This window comes from Oncorhynchus gorbuscha, linkage group LG12 (assembly GCF_021184085.1).
Source record: "Oncorhynchus gorbuscha isolate QuinsamMale2020 ecotype Even-year linkage group LG12, OgorEven_v1.0, whole genome shotgun sequence".
In the NCBI taxonomy this organism is placed as follows: Eukaryota; Metazoa; Chordata; class Actinopteri; order Salmoniformes; family Salmonidae; genus Oncorhynchus; species Oncorhynchus gorbuscha.
Genome location: NC_060184.1, coordinates 48,791,284 through 48,813,195, shown reverse-complemented (window position 1 = coordinate 48,813,195; position 21,912 = coordinate 48,791,284). Strand labels below are relative to the sequence as shown.

At 41.9% G+C, this 21,912-nt stretch overlaps 1 pseudogene; it reads left to right on the top strand.

The window, feature by feature from the left end:
• Window positions 1-21,912, top strand: part of LOC123991097 — a 57,341-nt pseudogene that overhangs the window by 5,910 nt on the left and 29,519 nt on the right.

The window sequence follows — 21,912 nt, the reverse complement described above, 5'->3', positions numbered from 1 at the left end:
TGCTTCACACAAACAGATAGACACAGCTTGCATAATCCAGCCTGGCACTCTTTTTAAAAAAAAACACACACACACACACTTACCAGGGTTTCCGAACATTTCACCAGCAGCATTTTAATTTACCAGACATTTGAGAAATGTAATGGACCCACATGTATAGGGTGCTTAACCTGATGAGGGCGTCCACCCATGGTGCTCAGAATGACAGAATTCACATTTAGATTATGGTTATGCATCTTAACGGAACATGCAACCCGAGGATGCAACGGCGTGTGTCCTTCTTACCGAATTCCGAAGTGCATTTTGAAGATTTAAAAAAATAAACTTTTCCTCAGCAGACGAGACGAGTAACGAACGGCAAGATCACTAGCCTATGTCAATGTACTATCCCCCATAGTCCGAAAGTTTCCCTATTCTGTTGGTCAGCTTGTCATTCAGTGCGAGAAAGAAATAGCCTATTCCAAACAGACTCTGGAACAGTTGTGGGAAGACAGATCCCAAATTCATAGAACCAGTGCATAACAAAACGTACTAAAAAGCAAATGAGGCTGATGCAACAGATCAGGGCCCGGTGTCCTGATAGCGATGGAACTAAAGCTTACAGGTGTTTTTAACGATGCATATTTCTTACAACGGCCGAAGACGTAACATATGTTTCCCAAAACGCCGCTCAGAGAAGCACGTCGTTGGAGCATGTGCCAATCCCGATGGGATCAAATATTTCCTTAAAATGGGGAAATAATTAACAATACTGACGTCAGGATCGCTCCTCGAGAAGATTCACCACTGAAAATATTTGAGGCGGCTTATTCTTCTAATGCATTTTATAGTCCTGTGCCCCTTCAAACATTCAACCCCTCTAGCACCAGGGGTCAGCGCACACTCATGTTGATATATTTATTAAACATAAGAATGAGTGTGAGTTTTTGTCACAAACTGGCTCGTGGGGAAGTGACATAGAGCTCTTATAGGACCAGGTCACAAATAATAATCAATAACTTTTCACTTTGTAGCCATCTTACATATAAAACCCTTATTTGTTAATCAAAAATGGTGAATAACTCACCACAGGTTAATGAGAAGGGTGTGCTTGAAAGGATGCACATAACACTGCAATGTTGGGGTGTATTGGAGAGAATCTCAGTCTTAAATCATTTTCCACACACAGTCTATGCCTGTATTTAGCTTTCATGCTAGTGAGGGTCGAGAATCCATTCTCACATTGGTGTGTGGTTGCAAAGGGCATCAGTGTCTTAACAGTGCAATTTTCCAAGGCAGGATACTCTGAGCGCAGCCCTAGCCAGAAATCTGTCAGTGGCTTCTGATTTAAATTTAATTTTCACAGAACCAATTGTTGCAATTTCGATGAGGCTCTCTTGTTCAGTAAGTGGACTGGAAGCAGGGCATGAAAGGGATAACAAATCCAGTTGTTTGTATCGTCCGTTTCGGGAAAGTACCTGCGTAATTGCGCACGATCAAATTAGACATTGTCCGTAAGCTTGAGTTCATTTGCACACAAAAATCATGCAATGGAAAGACCTGTGTTCTCCTTGTTAATGCAGACAGAATAGCGCTCCAACTTCTTAATCATAGCCTCAATTTTGTCCTGCACATTGAATATAATGCAGGGTGTCCCTGTAATCCTAGATTCAGATCATTCAGGCAAGAAAAACATTACCCAGATAGGCCAGTCATGTGAGAAACTCGTCATCATGCAACGGTCAGACAAGGGAAAATTATGGTCAGTAAAGAACTTTAAGCTCATCTCTCAATATAAAAAAATGTGTCAATACTTTGGCCCTTGATAACCAGCGCACTTCTGTATGTTGTAAAAGCGTTACATGGTCACTGCTCATATCATTGCATAGTGCAGAAAATACACAAGAGTTCAGGGGCCTTGCTTTAACAAAGTTAACCATTTTCACTGTAGTGTCCAAAACGTCTTTCAAGATGTCAGGCATTCCCTTGGCAGCAAGAGCCTCTCGGTCGTGCTGCAGTGTACCCAAGTGGCGTCGGGAGCAACTGCTTGCACGCACCACTCCATTATGTCTCCGTGTTATGGCTTTTGCGCCATCAGTACAGATACAACACATCTTGACCAGCAAAGTCAATTTGATCTCACAAAGTTCTCTATTACTTTAAAAATATCCTCCCCTGCTGTCCTGGTTTCCAGTGGTTTGCAGAAGAGGATGTCTTCCTTAATTGACCCCCGCCCATAAAAGTAATGGAGCTGTGCCAGGCCTGCCACATCTGACTCACCCAGCTGTAACACAGAATTCACTGGCTTGTATGCAAAGCAGTAATTGTTTCAAAACATCTCCTGCCACGTCACTGCTGCGTCATGAAAAAAAAGTTGTTTGATGAAGGCATTGTCTATAGTTGTCCTTCTCCCTCAGAATTGTCCCAGCCATATCTGCGGCAGCAGGAAGAATTAATTCCTCCACAATAGTATGGGGCTTGCCTGTCCTAGCCACTCGGTAGCTCACCATATAAGACGTTTCTAGCCCCTTCTTATTAATCGGGTCTGTTGCTTTTATACATGTCTTACTACTCGAAAGTCGTCTGAATTCTCGCTCAAAGAACTCCCGTTTGCTGATTTTTCAAATTGGCATGTTTTGTGTCTAAATGTCTGCGCAAGAGTGAATGTTTCATCGAGTTGTGAGATGGTACCTTTGCACATCTAACACACTGTGGCTGAGGAAAGGCACTACTCCTAATATAAGTGAACCCCAAATCAATGTAGTTTTCACCATATTTGCGCCTCTTCAATGGTCCAACGTTCCTGTCTGTTGTTCGGTGCTTTCCCGGGTAAGGGGGCAGTAGATCTTCAGCTGCATCAGATTCACAACTGTCAGTGTCCATGCTAGCTGGGCTAACAACAAATGTAAAATTACTGATGCTAGCATTGGACGTGCTCGTGGAAGCAGAACAACTTGTCGTCGACAGGTGCAGGTGTAGTACTGCTGGTAGTAGCAGCACTACCAGTAGAGCTGGTATGCGTCTATGGACACGGGCCTTACTTTTTTAAAATACAGAATTCCCATGCGAGAGTAACGGTTAATGTGATTGTATGTTAATTATTTAACTGGGCTACCTGTATTTGTGTAACGCTCTGGGCGTAGTGGGTGCGAAGTCAGGCGCAGGAAGCAGAGAGTACAGGGTAGTGCTTTTAATTGCACACACAGCGAACATAAGCCACCCCACGAATCACAGGGCACACACAAAACAAATGCCCCAAACACGGGGACTCAAACAGTCCGGGGAAAAGCCCACGAACGAAAACACGTCAACATCAAACGTGCACAGTGGCAACACAAAACAATCCTGCACAAAGAGCAGGCGGGCCTACTGGCTAACATAGCCCGACTAATCAGCCTACACACAAAACAGGGGAAACCAAGAAACAGACAGGGGAAAAGGGATCAGTGGCAGCTAGTAGGCCGGTGACGACGACCTCCGAGCACCACCCGAACAGGAAGGGGAGCCACCTTCGGTAGGAGTCGTGACAATTTGACATTGTGTTGTTATTGTGCTGAACACTAGATGGTTTACTAACATTTTTGGCAGTGAAACGAGCCTACTCAGGCGAGGGGGGGGAAATTCTCCCCAAATGTATAGCCCCTGTTTGAAAATGTGAACAAAAATTATTAGTCTTTTTTAAAAATGTGAATCGCATTTGTCTTTGGCATACCCCCAACGGCATTGCGCATACCCCTGGGGTTGGGAATACCTGTTCTAATGCTTACCCAATAAAAATGCACAAAATCACAGATTTGGCACATCATTGAGCACAAGTTTTTTTATTTTTTTTATTTAACTAGGCAAGTCAGTTATAAACAAATTATTATTTACAATGACGGCCAAACCCGGACGATGCTGGGAAAATTGATGGGACTCCCAATCACGGCTGGTAGTGATACAACCTGGATAGACTAGACATCACGAGATATATAGAGACAAATTACAGACAGCAGCCTAATACAACAAAATACAACTCGATTGAACATGAAATATATTGAAATATGATTGAAATATGCCTATACGTCGCTTTTCTTTCTATAAATTACAAAGACATTGGCAACATTGTATTTGTATTCAACTTTGTTCGGAAGTTATTGGTGGTCACAGAGAGACGGATAAACCGTGTGATTCTATGTTCTGAGCTGTTCTACAAGTGGTCTGAGGCAGGCGTTAGATTACGCAAATTTTCAAGTGCAACGTTAATAACGATGGTTTTAGGAAACCGCTCTGAGATTGAATGATGCGCCCTATGAAGGTTAGAACGATGAATAAAGTGTGATGCGCTGAAGCCTGTCTACCTTTTGAATTGTTGAGCAATCATTGGGCATATAAAAGAAACGAGTGGCGAAACCGAGTGGCGTAGACCATCACAGCCATGATACAAATGTCAAAATACACGGACTCGAGTATGTTATTGCTTTTATACAACGGGTTATCAGAGTTGAAAAGCCAGATTCTTTCCTAAACCATCAATTTTTTTCAACAAAACGTGATGCTCAAGGAGTATTTCTATCTGTTTTTTAAAGCTCTTTCGTGGCGAAAAATAAGCCCCCCCTAAACACACCTGTGGTTGCACCCCTGTCCAGTCATGTGAAATCCATAGATTAGGGCCTAATGTATTTATTTCAATTGACTGCCACACTCAAGGTACTAAACGATATCATAACCGCCATCGATAAAAGACAGTACTGTGCAGCAGTCTTCATCGACCTTGCTAAGGCTTTCGACTCTGTCAATCACCATATTCTTATTTGCAGACTCAGTAGCCTCGGTTTTTCAGATGACTATCTTGCCTGGTTCACCAATTACTTTGCAGACAGAGTTCAGTGTGTCAAATCGGAGGGCATGCTGTCCGGTCCTCTGGCAGTCTCTATGGGGGTGCCACAGGGTTCAATTCTCGGGCCGACTCTTTTCTCTGTATAAATCAGTGATGTTGCTCTTGCTGGGGGCGATTCCCTGATCCACCTCTATGCAGACGACACCATTCTTTATACTTTCGGCCCGGCATTGGACACTGTGCTATCTAACCTCCAAACGAGCTTCAATGCCATACAACACTCCTTCCGTGGCCTCCAACTGCTCTTAAACGCTAGTAAAACCAAATGCATGCTTTTCAACCGATCGCTGCCTGCACCCGCATGCCCGACTAGCATCACCACCCTGGATGGTTCCGACCTTGAATATGTGGACATCTATAAGTACCTAGGTGTCTGGCTAGACTGCAAACTCTACTTCCAGACTCATATCAAACATCTCCAATTGAAAATCAAATCAAGAGTCGGCTTTCTATTCCGCAACAAAGCCTCCTTCACTCACGCTGCCAAGCTTACCCTAGTAAAACTGACTATCCTACCGATCCTCGACTTCGGCGATGTCATCTACAAAATTGCTTCCAACACTCTACTCAGCAAACTGGATGCAGTCTATCACAGTGCCATCCGTTTTGTCACTAAAGCACCTTATACCACCCACCACTGCGACTTGAATGCTCTAGTCGGCTGGCCCTCGTTACATATTCGTCGCCAGACCCACTGGCTCCAGGTCATCTACAAGTCCATGCTAGGTAAAGCTCCGCCTTATCTCAGTTCACTGGTCACGATGGCAACACCCATCCGTAGCACGCGCTCCAGCAGGTGTATCTCACTGATCATCCCTAAAGCCAACACCTCATTTGGCCACCTTTCGTTCCAGTACTCTGCTGCCTGGAACGAATTGCAAAAATCGCTGAAGTTGGAGACTTTTATCTCCCTCACCAACTTCAAACATCAGCTATCTGAGCAGCTAACCGATCGCTGCAGCTGTACATAGTCTATTGGTAAATAGCCCACCCATTTTCACCTACCTCATCCCCATACTGTTTTTATTTATTTACTTTTCTGCTCTTTTGCACACCAATATCTCTACCTGTACATGACCATCTGATCATTTATCACTCCAGTGTTAATCTGCAATATTGTAATTATTCGCCTACCTCCTCATGCCTTTTGCACACATTGTATATAGACTCCCCCTTTTTTTCTACTGTGTTATTGACTTGTTAATTGTTTACTCCATGTGTAACTCTGTGTTGTCTGTTCACACTGCTATGCTTTATCTTGGCCAGGTCGCATTTGTAAATGAGAACTTGTTCTCAACTAGCCTACCTGGTTAAATAAAAGTGAAATAATAAAAATAAAAATAAACTGATTTCCTTATTTCCTTTTATATGGATCTGTAAGTCAGTTTTTCTATTTTTCAGTATACACTACCGTTCAAAAGTTTGGGGTCACTTAGAAATTACCTTGTTTTTGAAAGAGCAGCACAACATTTGTTGTCTATTAAAATAACATCAAATTGATCAGAAATACAGTGTAGGCATTGTTAATGTTATAAATTACTATTGTAGCTGGAAACGGCAGATGAAAAAAATAAAACATTTAAAAAAAAATGGAATATCTACATAGGCGTACAGAGGCCCATTATCAGCAACCATCACTCCTGTGTTCCAATGGCACGTTGTGTTAGCTAATCCAAGTTCATCATTTTAAAAGGCTAATTGATCATTATAGAAAACCCTTTTGCATTTATGTTAGCACTGCTGAAAACCGTGGTCATGATTTAAAGAAGCAATAAAACTGACCTTCTTTAGACTTGTTCAGTATCTGGAGCATCAGCATTTCTGGGTTTGATTACAGGCTCAAAATGTCCTGTAAAAATCAAATGTAAAAAAACAAAAAAAAAATAAAAACAAGGTTCCTTTTGACCCCCCTGTAGATGTCATAGCTATGCGTCTCTGGGATATTGCCAGGCGTTACATGCATTTTAGAACATCACGTTACGTGACGTTAAATATATTGAAATGTATTTTTTCTTCTTGGCTATTGACAGGATTAGAAAGGATGTTCGCTCTCAAGGCAGAGGGCACTTAATTTGCATCAGTATGACAAACGCCTTCAGTTGGGTGGAAATAGTTGCATTCATAGGCTGTAGCATAGCTCTAGTAATGCCACAGGTGGTTCTTCTAAGAGCCAGCCATTTAACTATGCTGACCTAAACCGAGAGAGTGCTACAGCACGACTCTCATAATCACAACATGTAGTCAGCCTCCGAGACCCCTCAGGATTTTGCTTCTTAAAACATTCTTTGAAAATGTAAGCAAAGGTCACGTCTTAGTTTTGAAGTGACTTTGGGTTGAGTATTTTGTCATTTCGTACATTTTGAGTGCCTCTGTGTTGTTTACATTGGGGTACCACACCACTTTGACCAACGTGACAATTAACAGAAGTCATTTTGCAAGTCATTCTGTACCAAAAGAGGCCTCTTGCTTAGGTTGAAATGCAGACATTTGCGGACACTGCACGAGAAAGCGTTATGTTAGCAGCAAGGGTCATGGGGTGATGAAGGGCTGGAGGAAAGAGGGCACATTACCCAGCATTCCTCTGGTGGCCGTCCCATATGGAGTAGAGTGAAAGTGGCCCCTAGACACTGATCTTAGGGAAGTTAGGCATTTTCCCCACTAATGGTTAAGGCTAGAATTGGGCGAGGGTAAGCTGATCCTAGATCTGAACCTAGGGGAAACTTCAACCCGTGGCCTCCCCCCCCACACACACACACACACACACCCGCAGTCGTGTCCCCAGAGACATCTGGTCTTCCTTAAGAGCCCTGTGCCAGTAGAAGTAGTGCCTTCAGTCAGAGGACTCCCTAACACAACATTGGAGCTATAGTCGCTGACATCTACAGTAGGAATTACTCTCTTCAAGTGAGTTTCTGTATTCTCTCGGATGTTACATGTAAGCTTTATGTGTAGAAGTGCAACATTATGCTTATACTACAGTATAATAGTAGTTTTGGAAGAACTTTTAGATATTTATTTATTGCTGTACTACATTTTGTATTGTAGAAGCGAGGGAGCATGGGAATTTAAAGAACGCTTTATTCTGCATATGAAAGTGAAAGTAATTTAAGGTGATTTGGTTCCATTTGGAGAAGCGTTCGTGTAGAGTGTTGAATCTGACTGTTGTAAAGCCTTGCAGGCTCTCAACTAAGGCTGCATCCCAAATGGCACCTCATTCCTTATGTAGTGAGCTACTTTTCACCGGAGTCCATAGGGCTCTGCTCAAGGGTAGTGCAACTATATTGGGAATACAGGTGTATGGTCTTAATTTGATCACCATAGGGACAGAGAACTTTCCCGCAATGCAGAAAATGTCAAACTTGTAGTGTATTTGAGGTTTAAAAAGGCTTCTGAAGTTTGTCATTTTCACTTTGAAATTACAGACTTGATTTTCGCAGAATATGTATCAACCCCTACAGAAATATAAATGATTTCTAATCCACATAATTATGTACATTTCCTGTTGCTGCAGCATTATTTTCCTGCTGTAGCAATCTAGCTCAAATGTAGTTCCTAGTGTGCCATTTGTCAAACAAACAAAGTATATTCTTAAAATTCTATTCTATTCTTAAAATTCTACAAAAATCTCTGAAACTGGAAACACTTATCTCCTTCACTAGCTTTAAGCACCAGCTGTCAGAGCAGCTCACAGATTACTGCACCTGTACATAGCCCATCTATAATTTAGCCCAAACAACTACCTCTCCCCCTACTGTTTTTATTTATTTATTTTGCACCCCATTATTTCTATCTCTACTTTGCACATTCTTCCACTGCAAATCTACCATTCCAGTGTTTTACTTGCTATATTGTATTTACTATGCCACCATGGCCTTTTTTTGCCTTTACCTCCCTTATCTCACCTAATTTGCTCACATTGTATATAGATATATTTTTCTACTGTATTATTAACTGTATGTTTGTTTTACTCCATGTGTAACTCTGTGTTGTTGTATGTGTCGAACTGCTTTGCTTTATCTTGGCCAGGTCGCAGTTGTAAATGAGAACTTGTTCTCAACTTTCCTACCTGGTTAAATGAAGGTGAAATAAAATAAATAAAAAATGTTCTCTGTCCATTAGCTGTGCAGCCACGCCATTTGGTTCTGATTTAAGAGTGAAACCAGACAAGCAGCAACCACATACAGTCTTGCAATCCGACTCCCATCTTAGAATTGAGCTGTCTAAAGTCTCCGGGGCTAATAAAGTTCAGTTTTTAGGGAATGTTACAAATGCTGCATGTGAAATAGAATATGAAGCCCAGGGTGTGTCCCAAATGGCACCCTATTCCCTGTCGGCCCTGGTCAAAAGTAGTGCACATCAAGGGAATAGTGTTCCATTTGCGACGCATGACCAGTCATCAAATAACACACGTGGTATTAGGATCATCTGCAAGGTCTTTCGTCGTAATGAAAAGCTAGTGGCTAACATAACAGTACACCAGGGAAAGAGAGTTAGTTCACCAACTGACTATGTTGTTACAAGGAAGCCCTACTATTAGCTATAGAGCCGGAGATGTATGTACCATAGAGGGGCTCAGCACTTTATTTCCTGGAGCCTATAGGATCTTTATTATATGACTGCAAACGTCTGGTCTTTAACTCAATGGAAATACACTGAAGATATAGTGTTTGTGCTGTATGTCTGACTGCGTACAACTCATGTGGCCCCATAGTACACAAAGCATGCGTCCAAATGGCACCCTATTCACTATATAGTGCACAACTTTGAATAGTGGCCCATAAGACTGATGTCGTGTTCCTGTACATGGTTAACAGCCACCAGATCATCATTAACTCTTTGGTAACCCTCTCTCCTTCCGCTCTACTTCCCAGGCGTGCTGTACCTGCAGTACGGAGAGGAGACCAAGCAGATCCGGATGCCCAATGAGATCACCAGCGGCGACACCATCAGGGCTCTGTTTGTGAGTGCCTTCCCCCAGCAGCTCACCATGAAGATGCTGGAGTCTCCCAGTGTGGCCGTCTATGTCAAAGATGACATGAGGAACATGTACTACGAGCTTACTGACGTCAGGTAAATGTGTGTGTGTGTGTGTGTGTGTGTGTGTGTGTGTGTGTGTGTGTGTGTGTGTGTGTGTGTGTGTGTGTGTGTGTGTGTGTGTGTGTGTGTGTGTGTGTGTGTGTGTGTGTGTGTGTGTGTGTGTGTGTGTGTGTGTGTGTGTGTGTGTGTGTGTGTGTGTGTGTGTGTGTGTGTGTGTTATGTCTCTACTTTCCCACACTGGGTTAGCTAGAGCAGGTCATTTGGGGTTTTCTTCCCTAGGTCTCAGTCTCACCCCTGTAAGGTCCTCAGGGTTACCCAGCAGCCTTCCTCTCTCCCCTCCTTAGGCTCTTCCTGTCTAATGAGCTCAACTTACGCAACACAGGAAGTGACCCTCTCTACTTCCCAGTCAACCCAATAGCTGTGTGGATGAAAGGCCTCGGGATGTGGAGCCCTACTGTAGTGGACACTTTAGTTCCACCTACACCTAAACAAACCCAAACAACACGGTCCCAAATGACATCCTTATCTAGTGCACTACTTTGGGTTTGCCTATGGGCCCGGGTCAAACGTAGTGCGCTACATAGGCATTAGGGTGCCATTTTGGGACGTGAGCACAGTTTTAGAGCCTCTACTTTCTCAAATGTTGTCCCACGTGATGGAAAGTGGAAAGTTCTTTTGTGGGCGACTTCATGTGTTTTTACACATGTCCTTCCTGCTCAGTTAACAGGACAAAAGGATTGGACAGGAACCCATAAACAGTCTTGTTTCTTCCAGAGCCACAGATTTAAAGTGAGTGAGAGAGCTGTATCAAAGGTGGCCACAGTCTGGCTGTCTTCTATGTGCAGAAACATGTGCTTATGCAAAGAGACACTTAATATGTGTCCCAAATGGCACCATATTTCCTATTTGGTGCACTACTTTTGACCAGGGCACAAAGGAACTCTGGTAAAAAAAAAGTAATACACTAGGGAATAGGATGCCATTTGGGACACATGTTAAGTGTCTCTTTGCAGAGGCACATGTAGCATTAGCGTTAGCCTGCCTTTCTTTTAACACAGAGAGAAATACAAACACCAGTGAGATTTCTGTAAGACAACACTGACCAGGGTTTCATGCCCTCAGTCATCCCCACACACAGTCACGTCACCAATCACCCACTTCCTGGTATTATGGGTGTGTTTATGGGAGACAACATTTCATAAAGTCCAACCATATAGACAGGGCATTTGGAAAGTATTCAGGCATTTTTGTTTTACGTTACAGCCTTATTCTAAAATGGATTCAATTACTATTTCATCTACACACATTACCACATAACAACAAAGTGAAAACTGGTTTTTAGAAACTTTTGTGAATGTATAAGAAGAACAAAAACAGAAGTATAAGTATAATTTATCAAAGTATTCAGACCCTTCGTTACGAGACTCGAAATTGAGCTTGGGTGCATCCTGTTTCCATTGAGCATCCTTGAGATGTTTCTACAACCTGATTGGAGTCCATCTGTGGTAAATTCAATTGATTGGACATGATTTGGAAAGACGCACATTTTTCTATATAAGGTCCCACAGTTGACAGTGCATGTCAGAGCAAAAACCAAGCCATGAGGTCGAAGGAATTTTCAGAGACGGGATTGGGGAAGGGTACCAAAATTTTTTTGCAGCATTGAAGGTCCCCAAGAACACAGAGGTCTCTTAAATGGAAGAAGTGTTGGAACCACCAAGACTCTTCCTAGAGCTGGCCACCAAACTGAGCATTCGGGGGAGAAGGGCCTTGGTCAGGGAGGTGACCAAGAACCCGAAGGTCACTCTGACAGAGCTCCAGAGTTCCTCTGTGGAGACGGGAGAAACTTCCAGAAGGACTTCCATCTATGCAGCACTCCACCAATCAGGCCTTTATGATAGAGTGGCCAGACAGCTGTGCAGCGATGCTCCCCATCCAACCTGACAGCTTGAGAGGATCTGCAGAGAAGAATGGGAGAAACTCCCCAAATACATGTGTGCCAAGCTTGTAGCGTCATACCCAAGAATACTCAAGGCTGTAATCACTGCCAAATGTGCTTCAACAAAGTACTGAGTAAAAGGTGCACTTTTTCATCATGTGGTATTGAGTGTAGATTGATGAGGGGGGGGGCTATTGAATCAATTTTAGAATAAGGCTGTAAAGTAACATGTGGAAAAAGTCAAGGGGTCTGAATACTTTCCGAATGCTCTGTACATGGATTGCCCAGGAAATTATTTGACAATGCATACAGAAGCTGTTTAGTGACTATATTGTATATTTGAATTTCTGTAGGGTACAAGTTTCCGGCACACTGGGCTCAAATGGAAAAACAAGTGTTCTCTATCTGTAATGTTCTTGCGGTGGTGGGATGTTTACTTTATGACTAGCCGTCATCTTTTTTTTATCAGGGCTGTAAAAGTTGTCACATGTTTGTTCCTCACAGACTGGTACGGTAGAGCGCAGGAGTACTAGCTGACTCAGAACACATCTAGGCAGAGAGAGCTTTACATAGGAGCTTTATTTATTTGAGGAAAACTATTTACCGTAAGACTACTAGACAAGTTTTGGACTAATTGGACACTTTTTTTGACACAGCACCGTGATGTCTCAGCCAGTGTACGGTCAGTACACCAGACCACGGACTGTGTATGACATAGCCTTGTCAGAGTACACACCAATGTCTCGGTATAGGAGTCTCGCAGTTAGAGGAGACAGACCGCTGTCCGATAGTGATATAATCTGGGCACCTCGTCAAACTTCGGCTGTTTCTCTCTCCAGGAATATCACGGATCACTCCTGCCTGAAGGTGTACCACAAGGACCCCGCACAAGCCTTCAGTCACGGCCCAAGACCCACCAACGGCGATGCCAGGGTGAGTACTTTACTTTCGGTTTTGTACACCAGCTTCAAACAGCTGAAAATACAATGTTTTTGTTTGTGGAAAATACATAGCGGTGTAGATGATACAATTATTCTCTACACTATACTTTCTTGTTTTGTCACATAAACTGAAATTTTGCAACCAGGAAATGGCAGAGCGATTTCTGCATAGTGCATCTTTTTAATTCCTGTCTGAGCAAAGGAATATAGAGGGTCTAATTTTAAGTCCATCCCTACTGTGGTGCTTTTGTAAAAAATAAAAGTACAGTATTTACGACGGGTATTATTATGTGCAACATGCCAGCCATTCCCACGGAAACAGCTCCAGTACGGAATAGGCCATTCTAGTCAGTCTAACGTATAAATAACACCATCAATGGGGCCCCCACCTCTTCCTCCCCTATCCTCCTCTACCCTCTTGTCTCATACTTATCATCCCTTCCTCTCAGCATCTAGGTAGAGGAATGACCTCCCCGTCTTCCTTAATCTGTTTTCTGTTCATGGGGGTCTTCTGTTCTCCGTGCCTAATTTTGGGTGGCGATCGAGGGAGCCTAGTGTGTGCTTTAGCGCAGTTCTCCTGAAATAATTGAACTACATTCATGGGGCTTTTCCTTGTCCATTCTTCTCCAAATCTCCTGCTATTCTCCCACAAGGCTGTTGCCTGCTCTCCTCGTGTTGGTTTCCTGCTGATGTAACGGCAGGAAACCAACACGCAAAGACCTCATTCCTTGTGTGTTCTAACCCCAAATCCTTTCTGATCAACTGACCCCGATCCTACCTAGTCCTCTTAGATAAAGCATCCATCTAGCCAAGAGGAGTCTCCATGTGTACTTCTGCCCAGAGCCCTATGGGGTCCTGGTTAAAAAGTGGGCACCATATAGGGAATAGAGTGCCATTTAGGATGCAAAACAGGAGTATTATTGCAGTTAATTACAATCACAACGACCCTTTCAATGAGCCCAGCATCATGTATTTTGTCTTTGCAGCGAGACGGCAGCTTTGGAGTGTGCTGTCAGATTCTGTAGTGTTTTGCTTTAGTAGTAGAGTAAAGTATCATTGAGTCTTTAAGTCTAGGGACTACTTTTGATTTATTCTCTCTATTGTTTATGAAACTGTGCTTCAGTCTGCCTCTATTTCCTACTGTATAAGCATACACTGTGTAGTATAGTATTTTACTGAAATGAATCGAACGTGTAGGATACCAAGGAGCAACCACCATTTCTAAAGCAGCTACTGCATGCACGGCAGAACATTTAAGAAAGAACCATGGATTGCTCTACTGTTGATTTGTTTAACAGGAAGTAGACATATGTTATGAGCAGTGTTATAAAAAGTGAACACACTCACTCACTCACCCACACACACAGACACACACACACACACACACACACACACACACACACACACACACACACACACACACACACTGCATGAATACGCAACCCAGTTCTCATGAGCTGTCTTATCAGTTCTGTCATTGTTTAACCCTCAGGAGCAATTCACACACTCATTCTGTTTCTAGACTCCTGGACTACTCCAGGAGATCTATGGGCATTGTCTTACACACACACACACACACACACACACACACACACACGCACAGGTTGCGCACAAACACATGCGCACACTCACGCACAGGTTGCGCACACAAACCCCTACAGGTTTGAGTTAATTTGTTCTGGCCTAGGCACCGGTGTGCGATTGAGTTGAAGTCGCCTGTCTCTTTAAAAGGCGGTGACCGCTTTGATGATGTTTGACTCCCACATGCCATAAAGATCAACGTATCAAAATAAACCACAAAATATTTGTATTTGAAATACATATGTTAGTTACTTCCAAGAGTTAGATCATTTGAATTACCCGAACAGCAACATTCTCAGTAATGGTTACAAAAAAAAAGACTTCTGATACAGAGGGGAAGAGCAGGGCCACAAAATGTCTACAACCTACAGTATTTTGAAAATACAAAATACATTGGCGTGTAGTTCAGCCCCAGTGTAATTGAAAGACTAAAATACTCAGTCATTCAAATACCTATTTCAAGTACAGTACATGTAGCAGAAATATGACACTTGCAATAAGTTGTTCTGGGATTCAAACAACAAAGTGGTTAGTATATATTTATAATGTATATATTCTTATTCCTTTACTTAGATTTGTGTGTATTAGGTAGATGTTGTGGAATTGTTTGATTACATGTTAGATATTGCTGCACTCTGGGAACTAGAAGCACAAGCATTTCGCTACACTTGCAATAGCATCTGCAGATAATAATGTGTATGTGACCAATAAAATTTGATTTTGATTTAAAAGTCCCAAAATGGATGTACCAATCCCAGATCACTCCTTTAAATACCTGCTCATGAAGTGATACAGCTATCATGTGTATAGAGTGCATTTGGAAAGTATTCAGACCCCTTGACTTTTTCCACATTTTGTTACGTTACAGCCTTATTCTAAAATGTATTAAATACATGTTTTTCCTCATCAATCTACGCAGGCATAATAACTAAGCTAAAAAAACTTTTTTTGAATTTTTTCCCATATGTATTAAAAATAAAAAACATACCTTATTTACATAAGTATTCAGACCCTTGCTATAAGACTCAAAATTGAGCTCAGGTGCATCCTGTTTACATTGATCATCCTTGAGATGTTTCTACAACTTGATTGGAGTCCACCTGATAGGGCATGATTTGGAAAGACACACACCTGTCTATATAAGGTCCCACAGTTGACAGTGCATGTCAGAGCAAAAACTAAGTCATGAGGTCGAAGGAATTGTCCGTAGAGCTCTGAGACTGGATTGTGTCAAGGCACATATCTAGGGAAGGGTAGCAAAAAATGTGTGGAGCATTGAAGGTCCCCAAGAACACAGTGGCCACCATCATTCTTAAATGGAAGAAGTTTGGAACCATCAAGAATTCTCTTAGAGCTGGCCGTCCAGGGAGAAGGGCCTTGGTCAGGGAGTTGATGATCAAGAACCTGATGGTCACTCTGACAGAGCTCCAGAGGTCCTCTGTGGAGATGAGAGAACCTTTCAGAAGGACAACCATCTCTGCAGCACTCCACCCATCTGGCCTTTATGGTAGAATGGCCAGATGGAAGCCACTCCTCAGTAAAAGGCACATGACAGCCCACTTGGAGAAAAAAAATCCACCTAAAGGACTCTCAGGCCATGAGAAACAAGATTCTCTGCTCTGATGAAACCAAGTTTGGCCTGAATGCAAAGCGTCAGATCTTGAGGAAACCTGGCACCATCCCTCTGATGAAGCACGGTTGTGGCAGCATCATGCTGTGGGGGTGTTTTTCAGCGACAGGGACTGGGAGACTAGTCAGGATCGAGGGATAGATGAACAGAGCAAAGTTCAGAGAGATCCTTGATGAAACCTGCTTCAGAGTACTCAGGACATCATACTGGGGTGAAGGTCCACCTTCCAACAGGACAACAACCCTAAGCACACAGCCAAGACAAGATAGAAGTGGCTTCGGGACAAGTCTCTGAATGCCCTTGAGGGGCCCAGCCAGAGCCCGGACTTGAACCCGATCGAACATCTCTGGAGAGACCTGAAAATAGCTGTGCAGCGACGCTCTCCATGCAACCTGACAGAGCTTGAAATAATCTGCAGAGAAGAATGGGAGTGTCATACCCAAGAAGACTGTAATCGATGACAAAGGTACTTCAACAAAGTACTGAGTAAAGTGTCTGAATACTTATGTAAATGTGTTTATTTATGTTTTGAATATTTTATACATTTGCATATTTCTATCAACCTGTTTTTGCTTTGTCATTATGTGGTATTGTTTGTAGGTTGATGAGGGGTGGCGGACAATTTAATACATTTTAGAATAAGGCTGTGATGTAACAAAAAGTCGAGGGGTCTGAATACTTTCCGAATGCACCGTAGTGTTCTGGATAAATAAAGTGGATATTTGTAGTGGCTGGTGTGCAAATACTTTCTGCTTGAATTTGACAAATTAAACCAATTCATTCAACATTGATCCATGCCAATTTTGTACCATTACTGTATATACAGTATAATGACTGTACGCCTGTATGAATTAACTGTTGTTTCTATGCCATTGAGCCATTAGCTTATGGCAGGTTGCCCTTTTTAAATGCAGACTGTGCAAAGTCATGCATATTAATACTGAAGCACACACACACACACACACACACACACACACACACACACACACACACACACACACACACACACACACACACACACACACACACACACACACACACACACACACACACACACACACACACACACACACACACACACACACACACACACAGACAAGGTAAACAGTGGCTTTATACCTGACAGATGTGAGGCTGAGAGTGCAGATTTTTTTCCAGGACATTTGCGAGACAAAAAAAAAGAGCCTTTTCTTATGCATCCTTGCGTTATAGCAGCTTCTTTTCACTGTGAAACCAAAACCTGGCATACTAGGAAAAGGGCAAATACAGAACAATAACCAAATGAGTGGTGCACCTGTTCGAACGAAGTGTTTTGATTGGAGTGGAAGAACACTGCTGTATGCCTCAGCAGGGCTAAGCAGTGTCCTGTCTTCTCTAAAGAAATGATCAGATACACACACACTGCATTGATTATGTCTCTCCACAGTAAAGTCGGTGAGAAATCAGTTTTGCTATTGGTCTCCGTTTTGTTTTCCTCTAAGAGATTGCTTCCCAATGTTTTGGGTGGTTAAATATACGGTTTTGAGTCTCATTGCAACACACAAGCTGCCATGAGATCGAGTTGGAGATACTGACTAGACGCTAGATAAGTTAACATCAACAAAACAAACCAAATCCAAGTTGGCCAATAGGCATCAACGATGAAACCAAACCATCCCCAAGCAAGAGGGCACGTGTGGAGAGAGGTTTACTGATATGGATGTTGACTTGTTTAAATCCATCAATGAACGGCTTGCCAAACTTGATATCTTGGATATACTACGAGAGGACATCAGTGCATTATGTGCCAGTCGAGAATTCAGCCAATGTCAGATTGATGATCCAAGGAAAGCGAACAATGAGATGAAAGGTACTATAGACTCTATTCATAGCAAGGTGGAGGTGGCGCAAAGGGAGAACAAACAACGTGAAGAAACCTTGCTTGATGTGCAGTGTCGATCAATGCGGAACAATCTAATGTTTTCAGGGATACCGGAGAATGACAACAGCAGAGGCTGTGAGGACACTGTCCGATACTTTACGTCAACTCAACTGGAACTGCCCACTGATGTTGTGTGTGATGTCACTTCCTCCAGAGTCCATAGGATGGGTAAGGCCTCTGGGAATAGGGCACGGGCATGTTTTGACAAATTTAAGCAAAAAGGAAATGACGAAGAGCAGGGGCAGAGAACTCCGAAACACTGATTTTGGAATGAATGATCACTTCCCCAGCGAGACCAACGAAAGGAGAGAAAAAAATGTATCCCATCATGAAGGAAAAGTTTACATCAATGGGCAATTGTATCGGGACTCTAGAGTAACTCCCTGGCTATTTTAATTGAATGTTCAAATCTGAGTTTGTGTGTTCTAGTGTATCATGACAACTTCAACTATAACAGATATATGCTATATTCATCTCTACTCGATAAGGAAAGGGCTGCATAATGTATGTTAATGTATGTAGCCTTCCTAACAAAATACATGAGGTTTTTAACTTGGTCGACATAAGTAATATTCATATTTTGGCTTTGACCGAAACACATTTAGATGCAGCTGTAAATGCTGGGCAAATGAACATCCATGGATATTGTCTACTTAGGAATAGGGATGGTGGGGGTGTAGCGCTGTATATTCAGAATCATATGTGGTTTGAAACAAATGGTTAATTGAAAATAACCACTCATTTTTTTTATTTAACCATACTACGAGATCATCAACTAATTTGGGTCACCGTTCTGACACATGCATTGATCTGATCTTCTGCAATGCTTAAAAGCCAGTGGGCTGGACAGACCATAATATTGTGACCATAACCACTTTCCAAAGAATCCCCCAAGGATTGTGTTCAAGATAAATTTGTACCTTTTATTTAACTAGGCAAGTCAGTTAAGAACTAATTCTTATTTTCAATGACGGCCTAGGAACAGTGGGCCTTGTTCAGGGGCAGTTAGCTCGGGGATTTGAACTTGCAACCTTTCGGTTACTGGTCCAACGCATTAACCACTAGGCTACGCTGCCGCCCCGATTTAATCATGAGCTATTTCTAAATGATTTGGCTGCTGTACAATGGGAGCTGATTTATCTAGAGGATGATTTAAATCACGCTACAGAATGTTTTATGGATTTGCTCACTGAGGTAAGGGACCATCATGCCCCAGTAAGAAAGAGTACAGTTGGTGCCTGTCCATCTCCATGGATTGATGATGAACTGGGTGAGGCTTTTTCTCAAAGAAATATGGCAAAAGTCTTAGCAGCCAAATCTGAACTAGAAATTGATTAACTGAATTATAGAACATTACGTAATTATGCAGTTAAATTGAATCGTAAGACAAAAACGTTATTTTACAACAATGCTTTTATTGATTGTAAAAATGATTGTAAAAAGGTATGGAATACAGTTAAGGGCTTATCTATCTCATAGATAAGACATAATAAACTAACATATTGACCTGATAAATACTCAGTCAAAAAGAATATATTGATTCTTTATTGCTCTAAATCCAAATGTTCTTTTGCCTATTTCTCTTTTCTGTCTGGACAACACAGATGGCGGACAATCTATTCCTAGTATTTACTGAATGTCTGTCTCTTACCAACGGAATACCATTGTGAATAGAGTTTGGCTGTTTTTTAAATGGTGTATATTGTAAAATAAGCATATTGTTTTCAATTCAGTTGATTGATGACCAACCAAGAGCATTTGTGCATGACTACAACAGAAGAACCATATCTCCACCTTAAAACAATCCTTGCTGCTTTGTTCTGTGCAATCTGCAGCCTCCTAACTTCACTTGCTGATGCTTTCCCCAGACCACAGAACAGTAATTCACCTGACTCTCAATGAATTCATGTGTTATTTGCTTAAGAATCTTTCCTGGTTAATATTTAGCTATCCCTCTGATCATGCAAGCAGTTTTAAGATACATTTTTTTTACATAGATCAGTTATTTGAGACGACCTTGATAAGCAGTTGTCTTGATGCACTCCTAGTAGTTTGCTTTCTGCCACTTCCTCAATTTGTACTCCCCCCCCATACTTAATTGTATCACATGCTGTGTTGGCCTTTTCCTAGTGGAACAGACTAACATAACTTCCGGTTTTCTTGGTGTTTACAACAAGTTTGTTCCCGGCAAACCCTCTCCCTGATATTCTCAATCTCCTTGTAAAGCCTGCTGTACTTGATGAACTGAGGGTCTTGCTGTATAAATTGTAGTATCATCTGCAAATATAGTAGCTTGAGTTTCAGATAAGGCATAAGGAAGGTTGTTGGAATATATTAAATAATCCCAGTTCAAGTTCCCTGTCTTAGGTCAGTTAAGATCACCACATTATTTTAAGAATGTGAAATGACATAATTATAGTAGAGAATTAATTATTTCAGCTTTTATTTATTTTATCACATTCCCAGTGGGTCAGAAGTTTGCATACACCTAATTAGTATTTGGTAGCATTGCCTTTAAATTGGTTAACTTGGGTCAAACGTTTTGGGTAGCCTTCCACAAGCTTCCCACAATAAATTGGGTGAATTTTGGCCCATTCCTCCTGACAGAGCTGGTGTAACGGAGTCAGGTTTGTAGACCTCCTTGCTCAAACACGCTTTTTCAGTTCTGTCCACAAATTCTCTATAGGATTGAGGTCTGTGCTTTGTGATGGCCACTCCAATAACTTGACTTTGTTGTCCTTAAGCCATTTTTCCACAACTTTGGAAGTATGATTGGGGTCATTGTCCATTATGGAAGATCCATTTGCAACCAAGCTTTAACTTCATGACTGATGTCTTGAGATGTTGCTTCAATATATCCACATACATTTTCCTCATTCATAATTCCATCTATTTTGTGAAGTGCACCGGTCCCTCCTGCAGCAAAGCACCCCCACATGATGCTGCCTCCCCCGTGCTTCACTGGCCAACAGTTCTATTTTTGTTTCATCAGACCAGTGGACATTTCTCCAAAAAGTACGATCTTTGTGGATATAGATACTTTTGTACCTGTTTCCTCCAGCATCTTCACAAGGGCCTTTGCTGTTGTTCTGGGATCTGGGATGGGATACATCTCCAATTGACTCAAATTAGAAGCTTCTAAAGCCATGACATCATTGTCTGCTATTTAAAGGCACTGTCAACTTATTGTATGTAAACGTCTGACCCACTGGAATTGTGATACAGTGAGTTCTAAGTTAAATAATCTTGTCTGTAAACAATTGTTGGAAAAATTACTTGTGTCATGCACAAAGTAGACATCCTAACCGACTGTCCAAAACTATAGTTTGTTAACAAGAAATTTGTGGATTTGTTGAAAAATGAGTATTAATGACTCCAACCTAAGTGCATGTAAACTTTTGACTTCAACTGTATATTTTTTACAAAAAGTAATAATAAAGGAAATATACTGTGTGGGTGGGTGGGTGGGTGTGTGGGTGGGTGGGTGGGTGAGTGTGTTCACTTTTTCAGCCCTGGTAAGCCCCTGCATTAACCTGGCCCTGAATGTAAAGAGTTAAATTAACACTCAGTGGTGTAAAATAACCCCAGTGTTGGTGTTAATAACCAAAGTTGAACCAAAACCACACCCATGATTATCATATTTCCCAGCATGCTCTATTGCAGGTAGATGATTTAAAAATAGTATTTTTTCAATATCTATGTTTTTGCATGTACATTCACTGATTAAATAATCTTATGTTTCTCAAATATAAATAATAGACATTTTTCTGAACTATTGCTGTTACTTGGACATATTGCACTCGTTACTGAAATGGTTGTTCCACTTTAGATGTTTAAGGTAGTCTCATATCTTCGTTTTCTCAGCCCTGGCAGTCTTTCTGAAAGCAGGACGTGTGTGACTGAAAAAAGTCCAAACTCTGGCTGGAATCCTGTAGGGGTTACACATTCAGGCCATTGTATTAGGGTAAAACTAGGCCGTCAAAAGCAGGCCTTGTGGAGAAAAAA